We start from the raw sequence: 22,201 nt of genomic DNA, 5'->3' as shown, positions 1-22,201 counted from the left end.
CTTCTTCCCAGCCGATGCGGATCCATCCTCTTCTAACGACGCCTACTCGCCGAATGACGGTTCCTTTAAATGACGTCATCCAAGATGGCGTCCCTCGAATTCCGATTGGCTGATAGGATTCTATCAGCCAATCGGAATTAAGGTAGGAATATTCTGATTGGCTGATGGAATCAGCCAATCAGATTCAAGTTCAATCCGATTGGCTTATTGGATCAGACAATCAGATTGAGCTTGCATTCTATTGGCTTTTCCGATCAGCCAATAGAATGCAAGCTCAATCTGATTGTCTGATCCAATAAGCCAATCGGATTGAACTTGAATCTGATTGGCTGATTCCATCAGCCAATCAGAATATTCCTACCTTAATTCCGATTGGCTGATAGAATCCTATCAGCCAATCGGAATTTGAGGGACGCCATCTTGGATGACGTCATTTAAAGGAACCGTCATTCGGCGAGTAGGCGTCGTTAGAAGAGGATGGATCCGCATCGGCTGGGAAGAAGATGGCTCCGCTCCTCTGCGGAAGAAAGAAGATTGAAGATGCCGCTTGATAGAAGACTTCATCCCGATGATGGACTTCCGACTTCAGCCCGATGATGGATTTCTTCAGCCGCCGCTTGGATCCAGACTTCAGCCCGAGGATGGACGTCACTCTTCAGCCCCCCGTTTGGGCTTGGATCAAGACATCGGAGGCTCTTCTGGATCGATCGGTGAACCCGGCGTGGTGAAGACAAGGTAGGGAGATCTTCAGGGGCTTAGTGTTAGGTTTATTTAAGGGGGGTTTGGGTTAGATTAGGGGTATGTGGGTGGTGGGTTGTAATGTTGGGGGTATTGTATGTGTTTTTTTTTTCCAGGCAAAAGAGCTGAATTCTTTGGGGCATGCCCCGCAAAGGGCCCTTTTCAGGGCTGGTAAGGTAAAAGAGCTTTGAACTTTTTTAATTTAGAATAGGGTAGGGCATTTTTTTATTTTGGGGTTCTTTGTTATTTTATTAGGGGGCTTAGAGTAGGTGTAATTAGTTTAAAATTGTTGTAATATTTTTCTAATGTTTGTAAATATGTTTTTAATTTTTGTAACTTAGTTCTTTTTTATTTTTTGTACTTTAGTTAGTTTATTTCATTCTATTTATTTGTAGATATTGTATTTAATTAATTTATTGATAGTGTAGTGTTAGGTTTAATTGTAACTTAGGTTAGGATTTATTTTACAGGTAATTTTGTAATTATTTTAACTATTTTAGCTATTAAATAGTTCTTAACTATTTAATAGCTATTGTACCTGGTTAAAATAAATACAAAGTTGCCTGTAAAATAAATATTAATCCTAAAATAGCTATAATATAATTATAATTTATAGTGTAGCTATATTAGGGTTTATTTTACAGGTAAGTATTTAGCTTTAAATAGGAATAATTTATTTAATAAGAGTTAATTTATTTCGTTAGATTTAAATTATATTTAACTTAGGGGGGTGTTAGTGTTAGGGTTAGACTTAGCTTTAGGGGTTAATCCATTTATTACAGTAGCGGCGAGATTCGGTCGGCAGATTAGGGGTTAATAATTGAAGTTAGGTGTCGGCGATGTTAGGGAGGGCAGATTAGGGGTTAATACTATTTATTATAGGGTTATTGAGGCGGGAGTGAGGCGGATTAGGGGTTAATAACTTTATTATAGTAGCGGTGAGGTGGTTAATTATTGTAGGTAGCTGGCGTTAACGTTGTGGGGGGCAGATTAGGTGTTAATAAATATAATATAGGGGTCGGCGGTGTTAGGGGCAGCAGATTAGGGGTACATAGCTATAATGTAGGTTGTGGTGGTGTCCAGAGCGGCAGATTAGGGGTTAATAATAATATGCAGGGGTCAGCGATAGCAGGGGCGGCAGATTAGGGGTTAATAAGTTTAAGGTTAGGGGTGTTTAGACTCGGGGTACATGTTAGGGTGTTAGATGCAGACTTAGGAAGTGTTTCCCCATAGGAAACAATATAGCTGTGTTAGGAGCTGAACGCTGCTTTTTTGCAGGTGTTAGGTTTTTTTCAGCTCAAACAGCCCCATTGTTTCCTATGGGGGAATCGTGCATGAGCACGTTTTTGAAGCTGGCCGCGTCTGTAAGCAACGCTGGTATCTAGAGTTGCAGTAGCGGTAAATATGCCTGTACGCTCCCTTTTTGGAGCCTAACGCAGCCATTCAGTGAACTCTAAATACCAGCGGTATTTAAAAGGTGCGGGAGAAAAAAAGCACACGTAGCTAACGCACCCCTTTGGCTGCAGAACTCTAAATCTAGCCGATAGTTTCTTAGCTACATTGTCAAAATGTTGTTTAATTGTCTGTTGACACCTGAATAGTGTATAATTGCATTATATTTCAAGTCACGTAATGTTGATTTAGAACACACACACCTAGATTATGAGTTTTGCGTTGCGGCTTTTAAAGGGACAGTCTACCATAGACTGTTATTGTTTTAAAAGATAGATAATCCACTTATTAACCATTCCCCAGTTTTGCAAAACCAACACAGTTATATTAATACACTTTTTACCTTTCTGATTACCTTGTATCTAGGAACCTTCTTCCAGCCCCCTGATCACATGACTGTGACTTTTTATTATCTATTGTGTTAAATTTAGCATTGTTTTGTGCTACATCTTAAATAACCCCCTGTGCCTGAACACCGTGTTATCTATATGGCCCACGTGTACTTTCTGTCTCTTTGTGTTGAAAAGAGATTTAAAAAGCATGTGATATGAGGCAGACCTCAAAGGCTTAGAAATTAGCATATGAGCCTACCTATGTTTAGTTTAAACTAAGAATACCAAGAGAAAAAAGCAAATTTGATGATAAAAGTAAATTGGAAAGTTGATTAAAATTAAAAGTCTTATCTGAATAATGAAAGTTTAATTTATACTAGACTGTCCCTTTAACACTGAAAAAAATGGCAATTTCAACGTCATGGCCAGGAACGCATATTACCAGTCGTGTCGGTATAGCTATACCGCAAGCATTTTAGCCTGTAACACAACATCAATCCCACACTAAAAAAAATTACGTTTTTGCATGGGATTTCCATAGCGTCAGTATTACAGGTTGTGCGGTGAGGCTAAAATGCTTGCGTTACAGCCTATACCAACACGATCCCTCTGAGAGCAGTAGTTATGGATTTTGTGTAACAAAAATGTTTAAAAAAACTCATAACTAAACTGTTACAAAGTACAGTAACACCCATAAACTACCTATTAACCCCTAAACCACCGCCCTCCTGCATCACAAACACTATAATAAAGCTATTAACCCCTAATCTGCCGCCCACCCACAATACAAGTATTAAATAAACATATTAACCCCTAATCTGCTGCCAACCCACATCACCAACACTATTTAAATATATTTACCCTTAAACCGCCGCTCCCCGACATCGACACCACTATAATAAAGTTATTAACCCCTATTCCGCCGCCAGTAAGTAAAGTTATTAACTCCTAAACCTCCGGCCTCCCACATCTCCGCCCTCCACATCGCAAAACACTAAATTAAACTATTAACCCTTAAACCTAACCCCCCCAACTTTAAATTTAAATTATAATATAACTATATTTAAATAAATAAAAATGTACCTGTGAAATAAAAATAAACCTAACATTTAATATTAAATTAACCTAAACTTACTATTCTAATAAAATAAAAAAAACTACCAATTAAAATATCTAAATTACAAAATAAAAAAAAAAACTAACACTACGAGAAAAATAAAAAAATCTAAATTACAACTAAAAAATTGTTAAAATCAGCCAATAGGATTTCAGTAGCTCTCCTCCTATTGGCTGATTTGAATTTGAAGAATCAATAGGAATGCAAGGGATGCCATTTGAAAAGGCTACCTTGCATTCAACATCAGTGTACGTCACCGACTGTATGAAGAGGACACTCCACGCAGGATGGGATCAGCTTCCAGGATGGCTCCACTCCGCACCGCCGGGAGATAGAAGACGCCCCTGGGATGGATGAAGACCTTGCTTCCTGGATGAAGACTTAGCCGCCTCTATGGAGATGGATGTTCGGACTTCAGAAACTGTGATAAGATCTTCTGGGGTTAGTGTTAGTTTTTTTGGGGTTTTTTTTGGGTGGGGTTTTTTTTTAGATTATTTATTTATAAAATATTTTACCAGGAAGGATACATTGAGATTTCTCTCGTTTTCAAGTATGTCCTGGGTCCACAAAACATTGCATTGATACAATAGGGTACAATAAAATTCAAAAACAATAATAATACACAATAGATGCAAAATTTTTACATAGAACAGGTAAGAAATATATAATCAACCATGACAGGAGCATTCTGTTTTGAGATATGTAGAGAGGGATCTCTTAAAGGATATTAGGCTTGGGGAAGGTTTGAAAGTGTGCGGGAGGTCATTCCATAACTGTGGCACTCTGTAGGAAAAGGAGGATCGAGCTGCTTTCTTTTTGTATTGAGGCAAGCTAAATAATGTGCTGGTACTGTATCGGAGGTTATAGGAGGTGGGAATAGCCGGGGAGAGCATTCTGCTCAGGTAGGGGGGAAGCTTCCCAGAAAGGCACTTAAACACAAGGCAGGAAAGATGGAGGGTGCGTCTGGATTCCAGCGTCAGCCAGTTAAGTTCTTTTAGCATGTCACAATAGTGGGTCTTGTAGTTACATTGTAGCACAAAGCGGCAGAACGAGTTATACAATGTATTAAGTTTATTTAGGTGAGTTTGTGGTGCAGGTGCGTATACTACGTCCCCATAATCCATGATAGGCATCAGCATTTGCTGTACAATCTTTTCCTTTACTGTAGGGCTGAGGCAAGATTTGTTTCTGTACAGGGCACCTAATTTTGGATAAAGTTTAGATGCAAGTTTTTCTATGTGGAGGCCAAAATATAGATTAGGGTCTAACAACATACCCAAGTATTTGAAAGAGTGGACTGTAAGCGTGCAATTGGATTTTGTTTTGATATGTAGATGGAAATTTTGTAATTTGTGTAATTTAGGCCCAGTTTCAAAGATCATTGTGACAGTTTTGTTAGTGTTTAGGAAGAGTTTGTTTTTTGAGATCTACTTTTCTAACTCTGTGAACTGGTCTTGGAGCACTGCTTCAAGCTGCGGCAGATCAGATTTGTTTGCATCGATTACTGTGTCGTCTGCGTACATGTGTACAGTTGAGCATTTGCAGACATTAGGCAGATCATTTATAAATAATGTGAATAGTAGGGGGCCGGGAATGGAACCTTGGGGAACACCACACGTGACTGGGAGAGGGATGGAGTCACTGTTAGAAACGGAGACATATTGTGATCGATCCGATACATATGATCTAAACCAGGTTAACGGACGATCAGCAATACCAGAGTTTTTTAGTTTGAGCAGTAGTATGTTGTGGTCCACTGTGTCAAAAGCCTTTGCAAAATCAAGGAAAATAGCTCCAGTTAGGTCTCCTTGTTCCATGCCAGTTTGGATGTTGTTGCAAACTTTTAGGAGGGAAATTGTAGTGGAGTGATTCGGTCGAAAACCTGATTGATCAGGGGTCAGATAGAAAGTTGGTAATACTCGCATAATTGCATATGGACACATTTTTCTAAGATTTTTGACAATACTGGGAGCAATGATATAGGGCGATAGTTAGAAACCAAGGTTAACTCCCCACTTTTATGAATAGGCACTACTCTTGCAGTTTTCCATAGTTTGGGTATTTATCCAGACACCAAGGATTTGTTAATTAGGTTTGTGACAGGCTTAGCAATTGCTGGCGCACTGAGCTTCAACAGCATTGCTGGGATTTGATCAGGTCCAGACTGGTTTTTCATTTTTAGATTATTAAGGTGTTTCTTAATGACATTGATGGGTACAGGTCTAAAATTGAACTTCTCGATATTGGGTCTCTGCTGTTTTAGTGGGGCCTGATCCACATTTGTAGCTTCAGGATGTGTGCCATTTATTAGTTTGTCAATCAGGGTGGTGGAGCATCCGACAAAATAATTGTTAAAGGCATTTGCTACTTCTAAGGGGAGTTGCAGGTTTTGGTTATCCACATTGACAGTGGAGGGTTGGGAGTGGATTGGTGGATTTTGTAAGTTATTTACAAGTTTCCAAAACTTTCTAGGGTTAGATATGTTATTATTCAGATTTTCACTGAAATATTGGGCCTTGGCCAATTTTGTTTGTTTAGTGCATATATTTCGCCATTGTCTATATACACAAAGATCATTCATAGAGCCAGTATGCTTGAACTTTGACCACAATGAATCCCGAAATTGGTACATTTGAATGAGGTCAGCTGTGATCCAATTCAAGTATGCTCCTTTTACTCTCACCTTACGCAGCGGGGCATGTAAATTCCAAACTTGTAGGAGTTCAGACTGAAAGAATTCAACTGCAGAGTCTAGATCTGAGATTAGGTTTAATCTGTGCCAGTGGAGGTTCTTGATGTCATTTAGAAATGATTGAATATTAAATGTTTTGAAGGACCTGGTGATTTTAACCTTGGGAGAGGATTTAGTAGCCTTTATTTTGCGCGCGCAGTACACTAAGCAGTGGTCACTGAAATTGTTAGGGAGAACACCTGCCTCCTGGATTCGGTCGGGAGAAGTGGAGAGAATCCAGTCGAGCAAGGTATGACGGCTTTTGATGTTTATGCGAGTTGTGGAGGAGATTAAATGCGTTAGCTGCAAAGATTTAAACAGTGAGCGACAACAGTTATTTTTTGGATTCAGCCAATCAATGTTAAAATCTCCAAAAACCAAAATTTCACTTTTTTGGTTTTGAGCTATGGATTCACTAAGGAGATGTGCTATGTCCGCTGTGGAATGCGCAGGGGAGCTAGGTGGGCGGTAGATTCCTGCAACAATGATTGATTTACTGCATGGGATCTCAATTTTGCCAGAAAGGAAATCGAAGGTGGCAGCAGAGCTCGATTTTTGTATGGGGGTAAACTTTGTGGAATTGTCAACATAAATTACAATGCCGCCTCCTCTCTTTGCTCTGTCAACTCTATGGCATGAATACCCATGTATTGCAATGGCAGAGTCAGGTATTTTTGCAGTTAGCCACGATTCAGAGATCACAATAATTTTGGGCTTGTATTGTAAACACCAAGCTTGCAGTGAATCGATTTTTGGTAGTAAGCTGCGGATATTACAGTGCACAAAGGAGAGGCCTTTTTTAGCTGGAAGGCTAGGAATGGAATTTGCTGGTGGACCAGGGTTAGACTCTATATAATTTGCAAGGGCAAGTAACATAAGGAATAGGAATTTGGACATAGTTTTTGTTTGGCCATATAGTGAATGGAATACTTTATAATTTTGTGAGGTGGGGGTAGGAGGGTTATTTTTTATAACTTTCCACCCGTACTCAGCAGATAAGTTACAGCAACAGAGCAGGCCATGGTGTATGATAATTTATTTTCCAGTTTGAGGTGGGTGCTTATGGGGGTAATGATGTGAACAAAATTGGAGAGAGAAAAGGGTTGTCACAAATATCAGTATGGTCATATTTAGATACATGTTAGTGCTATGAGGTGTGTAGATGAAAATAAAACAAAAATAGTACAATATAAAAAAGATATATATATATATATATATATACACACTATCGATGTGGGATATATAGCTATTTGTAGGGAGAGAGGGTATGTATTCTAAAGGGTTAAGTGAATGGAAGGATGTGCTGATCAGTGTTTGCAGCTGTCAGTTTAGGAGAATGAAAGTTGTGTGGGAGACTATCAATAAATGAGTGCTTGAGCTTGGGATGGGAGAGAAACTATCTTCAGAAGCAACCTGTTGCAAAAGGCTGCATCAGCTGAAGTGGGTATGTGAATGTTCTTTAAAGACTGTTGCAAAAATACTTTAAAATTCAGCTGGGGGAGAGAGATATATTGGTGTTAGATTGGCCTGCAAAAAAAGTTAAGGGAGTGGGTATCTATGGACATTTGAGCTAGGGGTCAGACAGGCCAAAAACACAGGGAAAGTTCACAAATTAGAGATAAAAGAGGTATTCATTGAGGAAAATAAAACCATTAAACAAGCAAGATATATGGTCCATCAATGTGCTCCAATATGCATTTAAAATAAAGAATAAAAAGAATAACCAATACATATTATAACACTAGTGATGTCACGAACATAAAAATTTGTGTTTGCGGACGGCGAACGTTAACTTCCGCAAATGTTTGCGAACGGGCGAACCGGGCGAACCGCCATAGACTTTAATAGGCAGGCAAATTTTAAAACCCACAGGGACTCTTTCTGGCCACAATAGTGGTGGAAAAGTTGTTTCAAGGGGACTAACACCTGGACTGTGGCATGTCAGAGGGGGATCCATGGCAAAACTCCCATGGAAAATTACATAGTTGATGCAGAGTCTGGTTTTAATCCATAAAGGGCATAAATCACCTAACATTATAAAATATGAGGAAAAAATGGAAAAAAACACACTTTTTCTAACTTTGACCCCCAAAATCTGTTACACATCTACAGCCACCAAAAAACAACCATGCTAAATAGTTTCTAAATTTTGTCCTGAGTTTAGAAATACCCAATGTGAAATAAATACAAGAAGCACTTTGCTATTTCAAAACCACTTTTTTCAAAATGGGCGCTAGTTACATTGGAACCCTGTCAGGAATCTGTCAAGAATACCTGAATATCCCTTGACATGTATATATTTTTTTTTAGAAGACATCCCAAAGTATTGATCTAGGCCCATTTTGGTAGATTTCATGCCACCATTTCACCGCCAAATGTGATCAAATAAAAAAAAATTGTTCACTTTTTCACAAACTTTAGGTTTCTCACAGAAATTATTTACAAACAACTTATGCAATTATGGCATAAATGGTTGTAAATGCTTCTCTGGGATCCCCTTTGTTCAGAAATAGCAGACTTATATGGCTTTGGCGTTGCTTTTTGGTAATTAGAAGGCTGCTAAATGCCACTGCGCACCACACGTGTTTTATGCCCAGCAGTGAAGGGGTTAATTAGGGAGCATGTAGGGAGCTTGTATAGTTAATTTTAGCTTAAGTGTAGTGTAGTAGACATCCCAAAGTATTGTTCTAGGCCCATTTTGGTATATTTAATGCCACCATTTCACCGCCAAATGCGATCAAATAAAAAAAAATTGTTCACTTTTTCACAAACTTTAGATTTCTCACAGAAATTATTTATAAACAACTTATGCAATTATGGCATAAATGGTTGTAAATGCTTCTCTGGGATCCCCTTTGTTCAGAAATAGCAGACATATGACTTTGGCATTGCTTTTTGGTAATTAGAAGGCTGCTAAATGCCACGCCGCACCACATGTGTTTTATGCCCAGCAGTGAAGGGGTTAATTAGGGAGCATGTAGGGAGCTTGTAGAGTTAATTTTAGCTTAAGTGTAGTGTAGTAGACAACCCAAAGTATTGATCTAGGCCCTTTTTGGTATATTTAATGCCACCATTTCACCGCCAAATGCGATCAAATTTAAAAAAAACTTACATTTTTTCGCAATTTTAGGTTTCTCACTGAAATTATTTACAAACAGCTTGTGCAATTATGGCACAAATGGTTGTAAATGCTTCTCTGGGATCCCCTTTGTTCAGAAATAGCAGATATATATGACTTTGGCGTTGCTTTCTGGTAATTAGAAGGCCGCTAAATGCTGCTGCGCATCACACGTGTATTATGGCTAGCAGTGAAGGGGTTAATTAGGTAGTTTGTAGGGAGCTTGCAGGGTTACTTTTAGCTTTAGTGTAGAGATCAGCCTCCCACCTGACACATCAGACCCCCTGATCCCTCCCAAACAGCTCCCTTCCCTCCCCCACCCCACAATTGTCCCTGCCATCTTAAGTACTGGCAGAAAGTCTGCCAGTACTAAAATAAAAGGTTAATTTTTTAAGCATATTTACATATGCTGTGGTGTAGCATCCCCCCTTAGCCCCCAACCTCCCTGATCCCCCCCCAAAACAGCTCTCTAACCCTTCCCATCTGCCTTATTGGTGGCCATCTTGGGTACTGGCAGCTGTCTGCTATTATTTCACAGTCAAAAAAGTGTTGTTTTTTTAAATGTACACTACTGTTACACCAGATATGAGTGGTGGCACTGGGCAAGTGGGCACAGTATACGCTGTGAGCCTGACACACACGCTGGCAGGCAGGCAACTGCAATTAGATTACACAGGAAAAAAAAAGGAGACATGTTCTAGCCCTAAAAAGGGCTTTTTGGGGTGCTGTCCTTACAGCAGAGATCAGATGAGTCCTTCAGGACTGTAGTGGACACTGAATACACTAGCCTAGCTATCGATTTCCCTATTAAATCAGCAGCAGCTACACTGTCCCTCCTCTCACTAAGAATGCAGCTTCCGAATGAATCTAAAATGGATGCTGCCCAGGAGGTGGGAGGGTCTGGGAAGGAGGGTCTGCTGCTGATTGGCTGGAATGTGCCTGCTGACTGTGAGGTACAGGGTCAAAGTTTACTCAATGATGACGAATAGGGGGCAGACCGAACATCACATATATTCACCCGCCGCGGCGAACACGAACATGCTATGTTCGCCGGGAACTATTCGCCGGCGAACTATTCGTGACATCACTATATAACACACACATTAGTAATAACCGGGAAGAAATTTAATGAGAAAACTATCTTCAGAGGCTACCTGTTGCAAAAGGCTGTGTCAGCTGAACTGGGTCTGTGAATGTTCTTTAAAGACTGTTGCAAATATACTTTAAAATTCATCTGTTGCAAAAGGCTGTGTCAGTTGAAGTGAGTCTGTGAATGTTCTTTAAAGACTGTTGCAAATATACTTTAAAATTCAGCTGTTGCAAAAGGCTGTGTCAGTTGAAGTGAGTCTGTGAATGTTCTTTAAAGACTGTTGAAAATATACTTTAAAATTCAGCTGTTGCAAAAGGCCTAGGGCTTTAGACTTGGAAAAAGAGCTGAAAGCCCTTTTAAGGGCAATGCAAAAGAGCTAAATGCCCATACAATTTCCCCTTTATGGGCAATGAAGGCCCTTTTAAGGGATATTTTTAGTTTATTGTAGGCTAGGGAGTGTTTTTATTTTGGGGGGCTTTTTATTTTTATAGGGCTATTAGATTAGGTGTAATTGTTTTTATTTTTGATAATTTAGTTTATTTTTTGTAATATTAGTGTTTTTTATTTTTCGTGATTTTAGTGTTAATTATTTTTGATAAACTTAGATTTTTTTAAAATTTTCGTAGGATTTAATTTTTCTCGTAGTGTTAGGTTTTTTTAAATTTATAATTTAGATATTTTAATTGGTAATTTATTTTATTTTATTAGAATAGTAAGGTTAGGTTAGTTTATAGTTTAATGTTAGGTTTATATTTATTTCACAGGAAAGTTTTTATTTATTTAAAGATAGTTTTATTGTAATTTTAATTTAAAGTTAGGGGGGGTGTTAGGTTTAGGGGTTAATAGTTTAATTTAGTGTATTGCAATGTGGGGGCTGGTGGTTTAGGGTTAATAGGTTTATTTAGTGGTGGAGATGTGGGAGGCCGGAGGATTAGGGGTTAATAGGTTTATTTAGTGCCGGCGATGTCGGGGAGTTGCGGAATAGGGGTTAATAGCTTTATTATAGTGGCGGCGATGTCGAGGTGCAGGGGAATAGGGGTTAATAACTTTATTATAGTGTCGGTGATGTCAGCGAGGGTCGGAATAGGGGTTAATAACTTTATTATAGTGGCGGCAATGTCACGGAGCGGCGGAATAGGGGTTACTAACTTTTATTAGTGATGCCAATGTCAAGAGCGGCAGATTAGGGGTTAAAACCTTTATTTAGGTGTCAGGGGCAGTTTATAAGGAATGTTTAGACTTGGGGTTAATGTTAGGGTGTTAGGTTTTTAAATGTAACTTTTTTCACCATAGACATCAATGGGGTTGAGTTACGGGGATCGCCATTCCACACTTCAGGTGTTAGTTTATTTTCTAACACTCTCTCTTCATTGATGTCTATGGGGTAAAGGGTGCACAAGCACGTATTCTCAGCCCTTGGCTTTTGTGTGGTATGGAGCTTAATGCCACCATATCACACGCACAAGGATGCTTTTCAGAAACTCGTAATGGCAGCGCTATGGGGGGTGAACTAACGCAACTTTTGTTGCATTCGTTTCACACCCTGTTTAGCGCAAAACTTGTAATCTAGGTGTTAGTTAACCTAATTGTCACAACCATTGCATGGCAGTGTTCTGTACCATGACTCCCTAATACCGTATTGTTATTTTTTTAATTACTTTGAACCTCTATAAAAATAAGAAAAACATAAAAAAAGAATTTGATGTATCAATTTTGTTGCAGCTATGTGTTTGATAAGTTGTGGTCGAAAGTCTTGTGTCTGATGAAGCCGATATTACGTGGAACTGAAACGCGTCACCTTCTTTTGTGGCATATCTTTCACAACCAAATTGTTTTTACTGAAGTTGGATGAATAAAGAGGATTTTTTTAACCTTACCCGGGATGTTCATATGTTTCTACTTCTGTCGAAAGTCTTGTGTCTGATGAAGCCAATGTTACCCATACATTGCATGGCTGATTTACCCGATATCTGCTCATATCCAATGTGCTATTTTTCCATTGTTAAAATTGTGTTATCATTCGTGATTTCTCCAAACTTATAAAACACATATCAAGGCAAATAAACACTATCAACGAGACTGTAATTAACACTATAGTTGCAAATAAAATACACAGTATTGTGGAATAATGAAATACTCAAACATATTAGGGCATTTTATTTTTTAACTTTTATGTTCCTTTAATCTTTTTTTCCCTTTGGATAGAGCAGGGATTCTTTTTTTGTCATTCCTTAAAATAAAGGTTATTTTGCAGACCCAAATTACATTTTTGAGGGTCAACAAGGATACTTGAAATGTATTGAAAGTTTAAAATATATAGTGGACATAGTTTTCTTAATAAATCACTTGCATATGCAGAATTTATGGAAATGCACATTAGAAAATATTGTGCTGCTGAGCCTAAAGTAAAAGTAAAAAACTAAATATTGCAGTATATTAAAAGATGTATTTCTCCTTGACACTCACCTTATCACATAACTGTTTTATATCCATTTGTTATTCATGCTTTCTAATTCTCTTTTGAAGAGCTGTCGGCAGAGGTGTACTCTGCAGAATACATAATGATTTATTTTGTCCTGCTTGTTTTTTTTTTATACAGATGAAAATTAATAATGTGCTGAATAAGAAAGGAAAATCTGTTAAAGTATGTATTGATTGTCAAAGGTAATTATAAGCAAAGTATATATTTACAGTCAATATACAATTTACTTCAGATGTGATTGTGCACTGCATATATATATATATGTATATATATCCTATAATATAAAAGGCCTAGTGTGTTTGTCCGAAGCTGTCATGCGCAGTAGAGACAGCACAAGGACAAACACACCTGACCTTACCTGACATGCTGTTGGCAGTGAAAGTGGGCGTGGCCGGGCGGGCACGTGAGCATAGTCAAGGCGTGGTCATGTGTGGCTGTGCGTGGTCGGCACGAGAGAGGGGAGAGAAATAGAAAGAGAGGGGGAGAGACAAACAGAGATAGGAAAGGGCTAAAGAGAGGGGGAAGAGCAGAATAGAGGGGACAGAGCAGAAGAGAGGGGGAGAGAGAGCAAAATAGAGGGGAAAGAGCAAAAGAGAGGGAAGAGAGAGAAAAAGAGAGGGGGAGAGAGAGAGCAAAAGAGAGGGGGAGAGGCAATAGAGAGGGGGAGAGAGAGAAAAAGAGAGAGAAAACGAGAGGGGGGAGAGAGAGCAATAGAGAGGGGGAGAGAGAGAGCAAAAGAGAGGGATAGAGAGAGAGAGCAAAAGAGAGGGGAGAGAGACAGAGCAAAAGAGAGGGGGATAGAGAGAGAGCAAAAGAGAGTGATGGAGAGAAAGAGCAAAAGAGAGGGATGGAGAGAGAGAGCAAAATAAAAGGAGAAAGAGACAGAGCAAAAGAGAGGGGGGAGAGAGAGAGCGCAAAAGAGAGGGGGGAGAGAGAGCGCAAAAGAGAGGGGGAGAGAGAGTGCAAAAGAGAGGGGGAGAGAGAGCATGCAAAAGAGGGGGGAGAGAGCGCAAAAGAGAGAGAGAATGCAAAAGAGAGGGGGGAGAGAGCGTAAAAGAGAGGGGGAGAGAGCGCAAAAGAGAGGGGGAGAGAGAGCAAAAGAGAGGGGGAGAGAAAGCAAAAGAGAGGGGGAGAGAAAGCAAAAGAGAGGGGGGAGAGAAAGCAAAAGAGAGGGGGGAGAGAGAGAGCAAAAGAGAGGTGGAGAGAGAGAGAGCGCAAAAGAGAGGGGGAGAGAGCACAAAAGAGAGGGGGAGGGAGAGCAAAAGAGAGGGGGAGAGACCAAAAGAGAGGGGGGAGAGTGAGAGCAAAAGAGAGGGGGAGAGAGAGAGAGCAAAAGAGAGGTGGAGCGAGCGCAAAAGAGAGGGGGAGAGAGCGCAAAAGAGAGGGGGAGAGAGCACAAAAGAGAGGGGGAGAGAGAGAGCAAGGGGTATGACCACTGTACTGCAAAAAATGGCCCGTGTGAACTGTTTGTATTGGGTGAACGCCGCTTCAGCTTACAACTGTGGAGTACAAGTTTATGTGATTTCTATTGAGGCCAGTTTTTATCCTGTTTCTAGTAAGTTACGTTACTAGTGTGTGTCACTCTGCATTTAATAAAGTAATACCTTGAGTCGGAGGTGCGCTGCCTTCTTCTTGTTGCAATATATATAAATATATATATATATATATATATATATATATAGTATCTCACAAAAGTGAGTGCACCCCTCACGTTTTTGTAAATATTTTATTGTATCTTTTCATGTGACAACACTGAAGATATGATATTTTGCTACAATGTAAAGTAGTGAGTGTACAGCCTGTATAACAGCTTCAATTTGCTTTCCCCTCAAAATAACTCCACACACAGCCATTAATGTCTAAACAAAATTGAGTACACACCTAAGTGGAAATATCCAAATTGGGCCCAATTAGCCATTTTCCCTTCCCGGTGTCATCTGATTTGTTAGTGTTACAAGGTCTCAGGTGTGAATGGGAAGCAGGTGTGTTAAATTTGGTGTTATCGATCTCACACTCTCTCATACTGGTCACTGGAAGATCAACATGGCATCTCGTGGCAAAAAACTCTCTGAGGATCTGAAAAAAAGAATTGTTGCTCTACATAAAGATGGCCTAGGCTATAAGAAGATTGCCAAGATCCTGAAACTGAGCTTCATCACTGTGGGCAAGACCACACAGCGGTTTCACAGGACAGGTTTTACTCAGAACAGGCCTTGCCATGGTCAACCAAAGAAGTTGAGTGAACGTGCTCAGCATCATATCCAGAAGATATCTTTGGGAAATGGACATGTGAGTGCTGCCGAGCTTGAAGGGGTGGGGTGGGGGGGGGTCAGCCTGTCAGTGCTCAGACCATACACCACACACTGAATTAAATTGGTCAGCATGGCTGTTATCCCAGAAAGAAGCCTCTTCTAAAGATGATTCACAAGAAAGCCCACAGTTTGCTGAAGACAAGCAGACTAAGGACATGGAACCATGTCCTGTGGTCCACTGAGACCAAGATAAACTTATTTGGTTCAGATGGTGTCAAGCATGTGTCTCTGCAACCAGGTGAGGAATACAAAGACAAGCGTGTCTTGCCTACAGTCAAGCATGGTGGTGGGAGTGTCATGGTCTGAGTCTGCATGAGTGCTGCAGGCACTGGGGAGCTACAATTCATTGATGGAAACATGAATTCCAACATGTACTGTGACATACTGAAGCAGAGAATGATCCCCTCCCTTCAGAGACTGGGCCGCAGAGCAGTATTCCAACATGATAATGACCCCAAACACACCTCCATAATGACCACTGCCTTGCTAAAGAAGCTGAGGGTAAAGGTGATGGACTGACCAAACACTAAACCCTACTGAGCATCTGTGGAGCAGCCTAAAACGGAAGGTGGGGGAGCGCAAGGTCTCTAACATCCACCAGCTCCGTGATGTCATCATGGAGGAATGGAAGAGGACTCCAGTGGCAACCTGTGAAGCTCTGGTGAACTCCATGCCCAAGAGGGTTAAGGCAGTGCTGGAAAATAATGGTGGCCACACAAAATATTGACACTTTGGACCCAATTTGGACATTTCCACTTAGGGGTGTACTCACTTTTGTTGCCAACGGTTTAGACATTAATGGCTGTGTGTTGAGATATTTTGAGGGAACAGCAAATTTACACTAGTATACAGGCTGTACACTCACTACTTTATATTGTAGCAAAGTGTAATTTCTTCAGTGTTGTCACATGAAAAGATATAATAAAATATTTACAAAAATGTGAGGGGTGTACTCACTTTTGTGATATACTGTATATATACAGGTAAATATATATATATATATATATATATATATATAAATAAATATATATACACACCCATACATATAGCTATATATATACAGTCAGTTAAAAAAGAAAGTACATACTCTTTTAATTCTATGGTTTTACGTATCAGGACATAATAACAATCATCTGGTCCTTAGCAGGTCTTAAAATTAGGTAAATACAACCTCAGATGAACAACAACACATGACATATTACACCGTGTTATGATTTATTTAACAAAAATAAACATTAAAATGGAGAAGCCATGTGTGAAAAAGTAAGTACACCTTATGATTCAATAGCTTGTAGAACTACCTTTAGCAGCAGTAACTTGAAGTAATCATTTTCTGTATGACTTTATCAATATCTCACATCGTTGTGGAGGAATTTTGACCCACTCTTCTTTACAATGTTGCTTCTGTTCATTGAGGTTTGCAGACTTTAATTCAGTTTGAAGTCTGGACATTGACTTGGCCATTGCAACTTGACTCTTTTCTTTTTCTGACATTCTGTTGCAGATTTGCTGATGTGCTTGGAATCATTGAACTGTTGCATGACCCAATTTCAGCCAAGCTTTAGCTGTCAGACAGATGACCTCACATTTGACTCTAGAATACTTTGGTTTACAGAAGAGTTCATGGTTGACTCAATGCCTGCAAGGTAAAAAGGTCCTGTGGCTGCAAAACATGCCAAAATCATCACCCCTCCACCACCATGCTTGACAGTTGGTATGAGGTGTTTGTGCTAATATGCTATGTTTGGTTTTCACCAAACGTGGTGCTGTGCGTTATGGCCAAGCATCTCTACTTTGGTCTCGTATGTTCAAAGGACATTGTTCCAGCACTCTTGTGGCTTGCTCAGATGCAAAACTAAATAAACAAAGTATCCAGCTGCACTGGGAAAGAAGGAATCCTCCAATGATGAATTGATCAAAAACAGCGTGTTTATTCAGGAAATGTGCACATTAAAAACAAAAATTACAAGGTAAACATATACTGATAATTCAAAAACCAAAATGGTCAGAAAGACAGCAAGCAAACAAACAGCATACACGTTTCATGCGGGGCAACCACACTTGATCACTGCTACAGTGGTTGGTCTGTCCATAGCCTATTTAGAGGTAAAAAATTAACCCTATAGTGGACACTGTGGAAAAACATGACAGAATATATATAGGAAAAATGTAGGCTGTTAGCTATGACAATACACACCTGCATATAAGCTATTATAATTCTATGAAAAACTAATGTAAGGGTACAATGAATAAATGAATATAATGGCAACAAATCTTGCTGTAGTTTCATTTGAGATAAATAAACATTATATGACCCTGATACATAGAGCAATGTGTATATGCATACAAACCTATTAACTTTATATAAACACATTTACATCAGCCTCTATATCTTACACCTGCTGGTGACCTGGTATTAAGGAAAAAATCCATTTCACTTCCTTTCTACATAAGGTATATTCCCTATCTCCACCTCTCTTGGAAAAAGGTACATGATCAATAGTTTCAATAGCTTGAGTTGAGGCTAGTGAGGAATCCCCACCATGCTCATTCTTGAAATGTGATACCACTGAGGTGAACACATCTGGGTCTTATGAGCTTATGAGTTACAAACAAGACTCCACCCAAGTTCTTAAAAGCATACAGAATTTACAATGGAAATCCACATATAGATTTGTCACTGTGGATGTGACATCTTTGTACACCTCCATCCCCACCACAAGGGGTTACAGGCTATTTCGGATATACTATCCAGAATGTCTGGTTATTCAGAAGATATCAAACATTTTTTGATAATTACAATTGAGTTTTTGTTATCATTAAATTACTTCTTTTTTTTTTTTTTTTTTTTTTTTTATAATTTTTATTAAGGTTCACCAGGCAGTACATAAAGAAAAAAAAACAGAACAAACACAGCTTGCAATGTGAGAGACTAATACATAAATGCACAGTTACATACAATGGGAGGCGGGACGCACCCACCCCTCATGTTGCAAACAATGTTAACAGTCACATTCAATGGTATTCACATTGTACTGTACCTTCCAAATAAAAGTTAGGGTTACTTTTGAACCCTTCACATTCCGAAACATATAGAAGGCCATTGAGAAATAAGGGAACATTATTGGATCTCAACTAAAAGGTAGAACCTAATTTTATTCTTTATGTGGATAGCACTTAGGATACTAACTCTGCCTGGAACTGCGGAGAGTATTGAATACCCCCATTCGCACTAATTCCAAGTGTGGAGCAGAGCAATAGCTCTCTACTATAATAAATGCCATACCCTCTCCGTCCAAGGGCAGTAAAGTTATTATATGATTTGCCATAGGAAATATTTAAATGGGGTATTTAGATTACACTGGCCAGATAACACATATAAGGTGTCAAATACCCCACTTTGATAATTCTTGTAGGCCTATTGAGGGATATAATATCAGCTTATATTTACAGCAGGTATCATAGAACAAAAAACAATCTGATTAATAACTATAATAAGTAGCCCACTCATAAATAGTACTATTTAGATTACACAAGTCACTGTAGGACCTCTAGGAATATTAAATGCATTTATCACCTATTAGTTGCACAAGTAAAAACCAGGGCCCGAATTATAAAATTTTTAGTAAGTGAACAAATATTCTAATGATCAGATTGGCATTTAAAAAACATATATACTAAGACCCAAGATAGCCGTGTCTATTAGTTACCTAAACAGGACCTAAACAGGACAGGCGGTACTACTTTAGAGCTAATGTGTTCACATCTGTAGGTTATGAAGACAGGTTAAACAATTTTATAGATGCCCAAAAAGGCATAGATGTGCAAGACACTGTATGTCTTTAGCCAACAAAGATATAGTTCGAAACTAGTAAAAATAAGCTAAACAGAAAAAAAACAGCCCCCAAGCTAAACTTTAATGGAACTATGGCGTTATTGATTACCAGAAGAGGTGGCTTTTGTGACTCATCTGAATAATACAGCAGCTCTATATTAGTCAAAAGAGTTATATGTATAATAGTTGTCTCACAACGTATGTGAGATAATTTAGGAGCTAAGGAGGCACAAAGAGTACTAGTAAATCCTACAAATATGGGAGTCAATAAAATATAAATAAGCAAGCGGAAGAAACATAGCACATATCCATAACTCTGCTCTTATTAATAAATGTTAGCTGTATAAAGTACCAAAGAGAGCTATGCATTTAAAAATAAAGCAATGCTAGTATGTCAAGGTAGCAACGACAACCAATAAAAAAACAAAAAAAATAAAACAAACATATGCAACAGGTAGATGGTGATTAGTCTATGTAAATCTCTGAAAATGTACTGATATCTCCATAGATGTAAATGTCACGTCACCCAATGCCAGACCGGGAATCAAGGGGGCCAAATCCGTGTAAGGCCAGAACTTGAGGTGTATATCTCTGAACTAGTGAAAGTGAGACAGGATCTGTGGGGCCGTGTGATATCACTTTGAAACTTAGTCGCAGGCCCCAGAGGATCATCACAGTCTCCCTTAAAGCCGGCACATCAAGCTGACCCCATATATCCTCGGACAAGCTCCGGCACTCCTGCAATGCAAAAAAATAATAAGGGCATATTTCATCACCCCACTCCACAAGGCCTGTCGCTTCCCTCCTGGCAGGGACAACAAGCTCAGAAAGAGTCGCCCAAGGCGAATCCCATACTGGATATTCATTAGCCCCAATTGTAAGTGACTGCCCGACTGCTACTAGGTTGGGTTGCAACAGCTCCACAGTGTCTGTTTCCCCTTCCAGTGAGATCTCAGAGGAGGCTTTCCCCTTAGTCGCCATTTCCACAAGAGCTTGGAGGTGATCAAATCTAGCAGCTATATTTACCTCCTGTTCCTTCAATAGATGCTGTAGGGTTATATAAATGCCCTCCATTTCTGGGAGCTGCAGTGAGTGTTACAACGCACCCCTGCAGTGATGATACATCCTTATACCACAGTTTTAATGTGCACGGCTGCTATCGAGCCCTCTTTGGTTGTCTGTGTCTCTTGCGACTCCTGCCTGCGAGCTATAATAAAATTGAGATCAGTCTCGCAGCTGTCACATCTTATAGCTGGTTTACCATCTTGCCAGGGCTATTGTCGGTGCCAAAAGCTGGGCTATTTAGGATAACAGCACTGGATGCTTTAGAGCTATGTTAAAGTGTGGCCATCGTCCTGAGCTGCTAAGCTCCTCCCCCCACATAATTACTTTTTATTTGAGGGGTCTTACTATCTGCAGAGGCGTGGAACAGCGATGGGGGCGCCAACCTCTATATGGGTTGGTGGGAGATGCTCCACGTCTATGCAGATAGTAACCCCTTCATGAGTCATATTATTTATTTTGCCGCTATATTGATTGTATGGGATGGTGATGAAGAATCTGTTTTTTCTTTTTTCAATTATTTAAACCATAATGAATTCAATTTGGGATTTGTTGGATTTCAACATGAATCCAAAATCCAATTTTTGGATATAGAATTGTCTGCTAACCGAGATGAAAATATTACTGTATCTGATCTCCACAGAAAACCCACAGGGGGAAACACCATATAAAACTTCAAGTCATGCCATCCTAGACATGTTCTCATGTTTGGGGGGTTGGTTGTGTGGGTGGTGGATTTTACTGTTGGGGGGGTTGTTTGTATTTTTTTTTTACAGGTAAAAGAGCTGATTACTTTGGGGCAATGCCCCGCAAAAGGCCCTTTTAGGGCTAATGGTAGTTTAGTTTAGGCTAGGTTTTTTTAATTTTAATAGGGCTATTAGATTAGGTGTAATTAGTTTAAATATCTGTAATTTGTTTATTATTTTCTGTAATATAGTGGGTTTTTTTGTTCTTTAGCTAATTTAATTTAGGTAATTGTATTTAATTTAGTTAATTTATTTAATTATAATGTAGTGTTAGGTGTTTGTGTAACTTAGGTTAGGTTTTATTTTGCAGGTACTTTTGTATTTATTTTAGCTAGGTAGTTATTAAATAGTTACTAACTATTTAATAACTATTCTACCTAGTTAAAATAAATACAAACTTGAATGTAAAATAAAAATAAACCCTAAGCTAGCGACAATGTAACTATTAGTTATATTGTAGCTAGCTTAGGGTTTATTTTATAGGTAAGTATTTAGTTTTAAATAGGAATAATTTAGTTAATGATAGGAATATTTATTTAGATTTATTTAAATTATATTTAAGTTAGTGGTTGTTAGGTTAAGGGTTAGACTTAGGTTTAGGGATTAATAACTTTAATATAGTGGCGGCGACGTTTGGGGCGGCAGATTAGGGGTAAATAAATGTAGGTAGGTGGCAGCGATGTTGGGGACGGCAGATTAGGGGTTAATAATATTTAACTAATGTTTGCGAGGTGGGAGTGCGGCGGTTTAGTGGTTAATATGTTTATTATAGTGGCGGCGACGTTGGGGCGGCAGATTAGGGGTTAATACGTGTAGGTATGTGGCGGAGACATTGGGAGCAGCAGACTAGGGGTTCATAAATATAATGTAGGTGGCGGCGGTGTCTGGAGCGGCAGATTAGGGGTTAATAATATAATGTAGGTGTCTGCGATGTCGGGGGCAGCAGATTAGGGTTAATAAGTGTAAGATTAGGGATGTTTAGACTCGGGGTTCATGTTAGGGTGTTAGGTGTAGACATAACTTTTATTTCCCCATAGTAATCAATGGGGCTGTGTTACTGAGTTTTATGCTGCTTTTTTGCAGGTATTAGACTTTTTTTCAGCTGGCTCCCCCCGTTGGTTCCTATGGGGAAATCGTGCAGGAGCACATTACACCAGCTCACCGCTGACTTAAGCAGCACTGGTAT

The sequence above is a fragment of the Bombina bombina genome, chromosome 4 (genome assembly GCF_027579735.1).
Source record: "Bombina bombina isolate aBomBom1 chromosome 4, aBomBom1.pri, whole genome shotgun sequence".
In the NCBI taxonomy this organism is placed as follows: Eukaryota; Metazoa; Chordata; class Amphibia; order Anura; family Bombinatoridae; genus Bombina; species Bombina bombina.
This window is presented reverse-complemented; position numbering follows the sequence as displayed.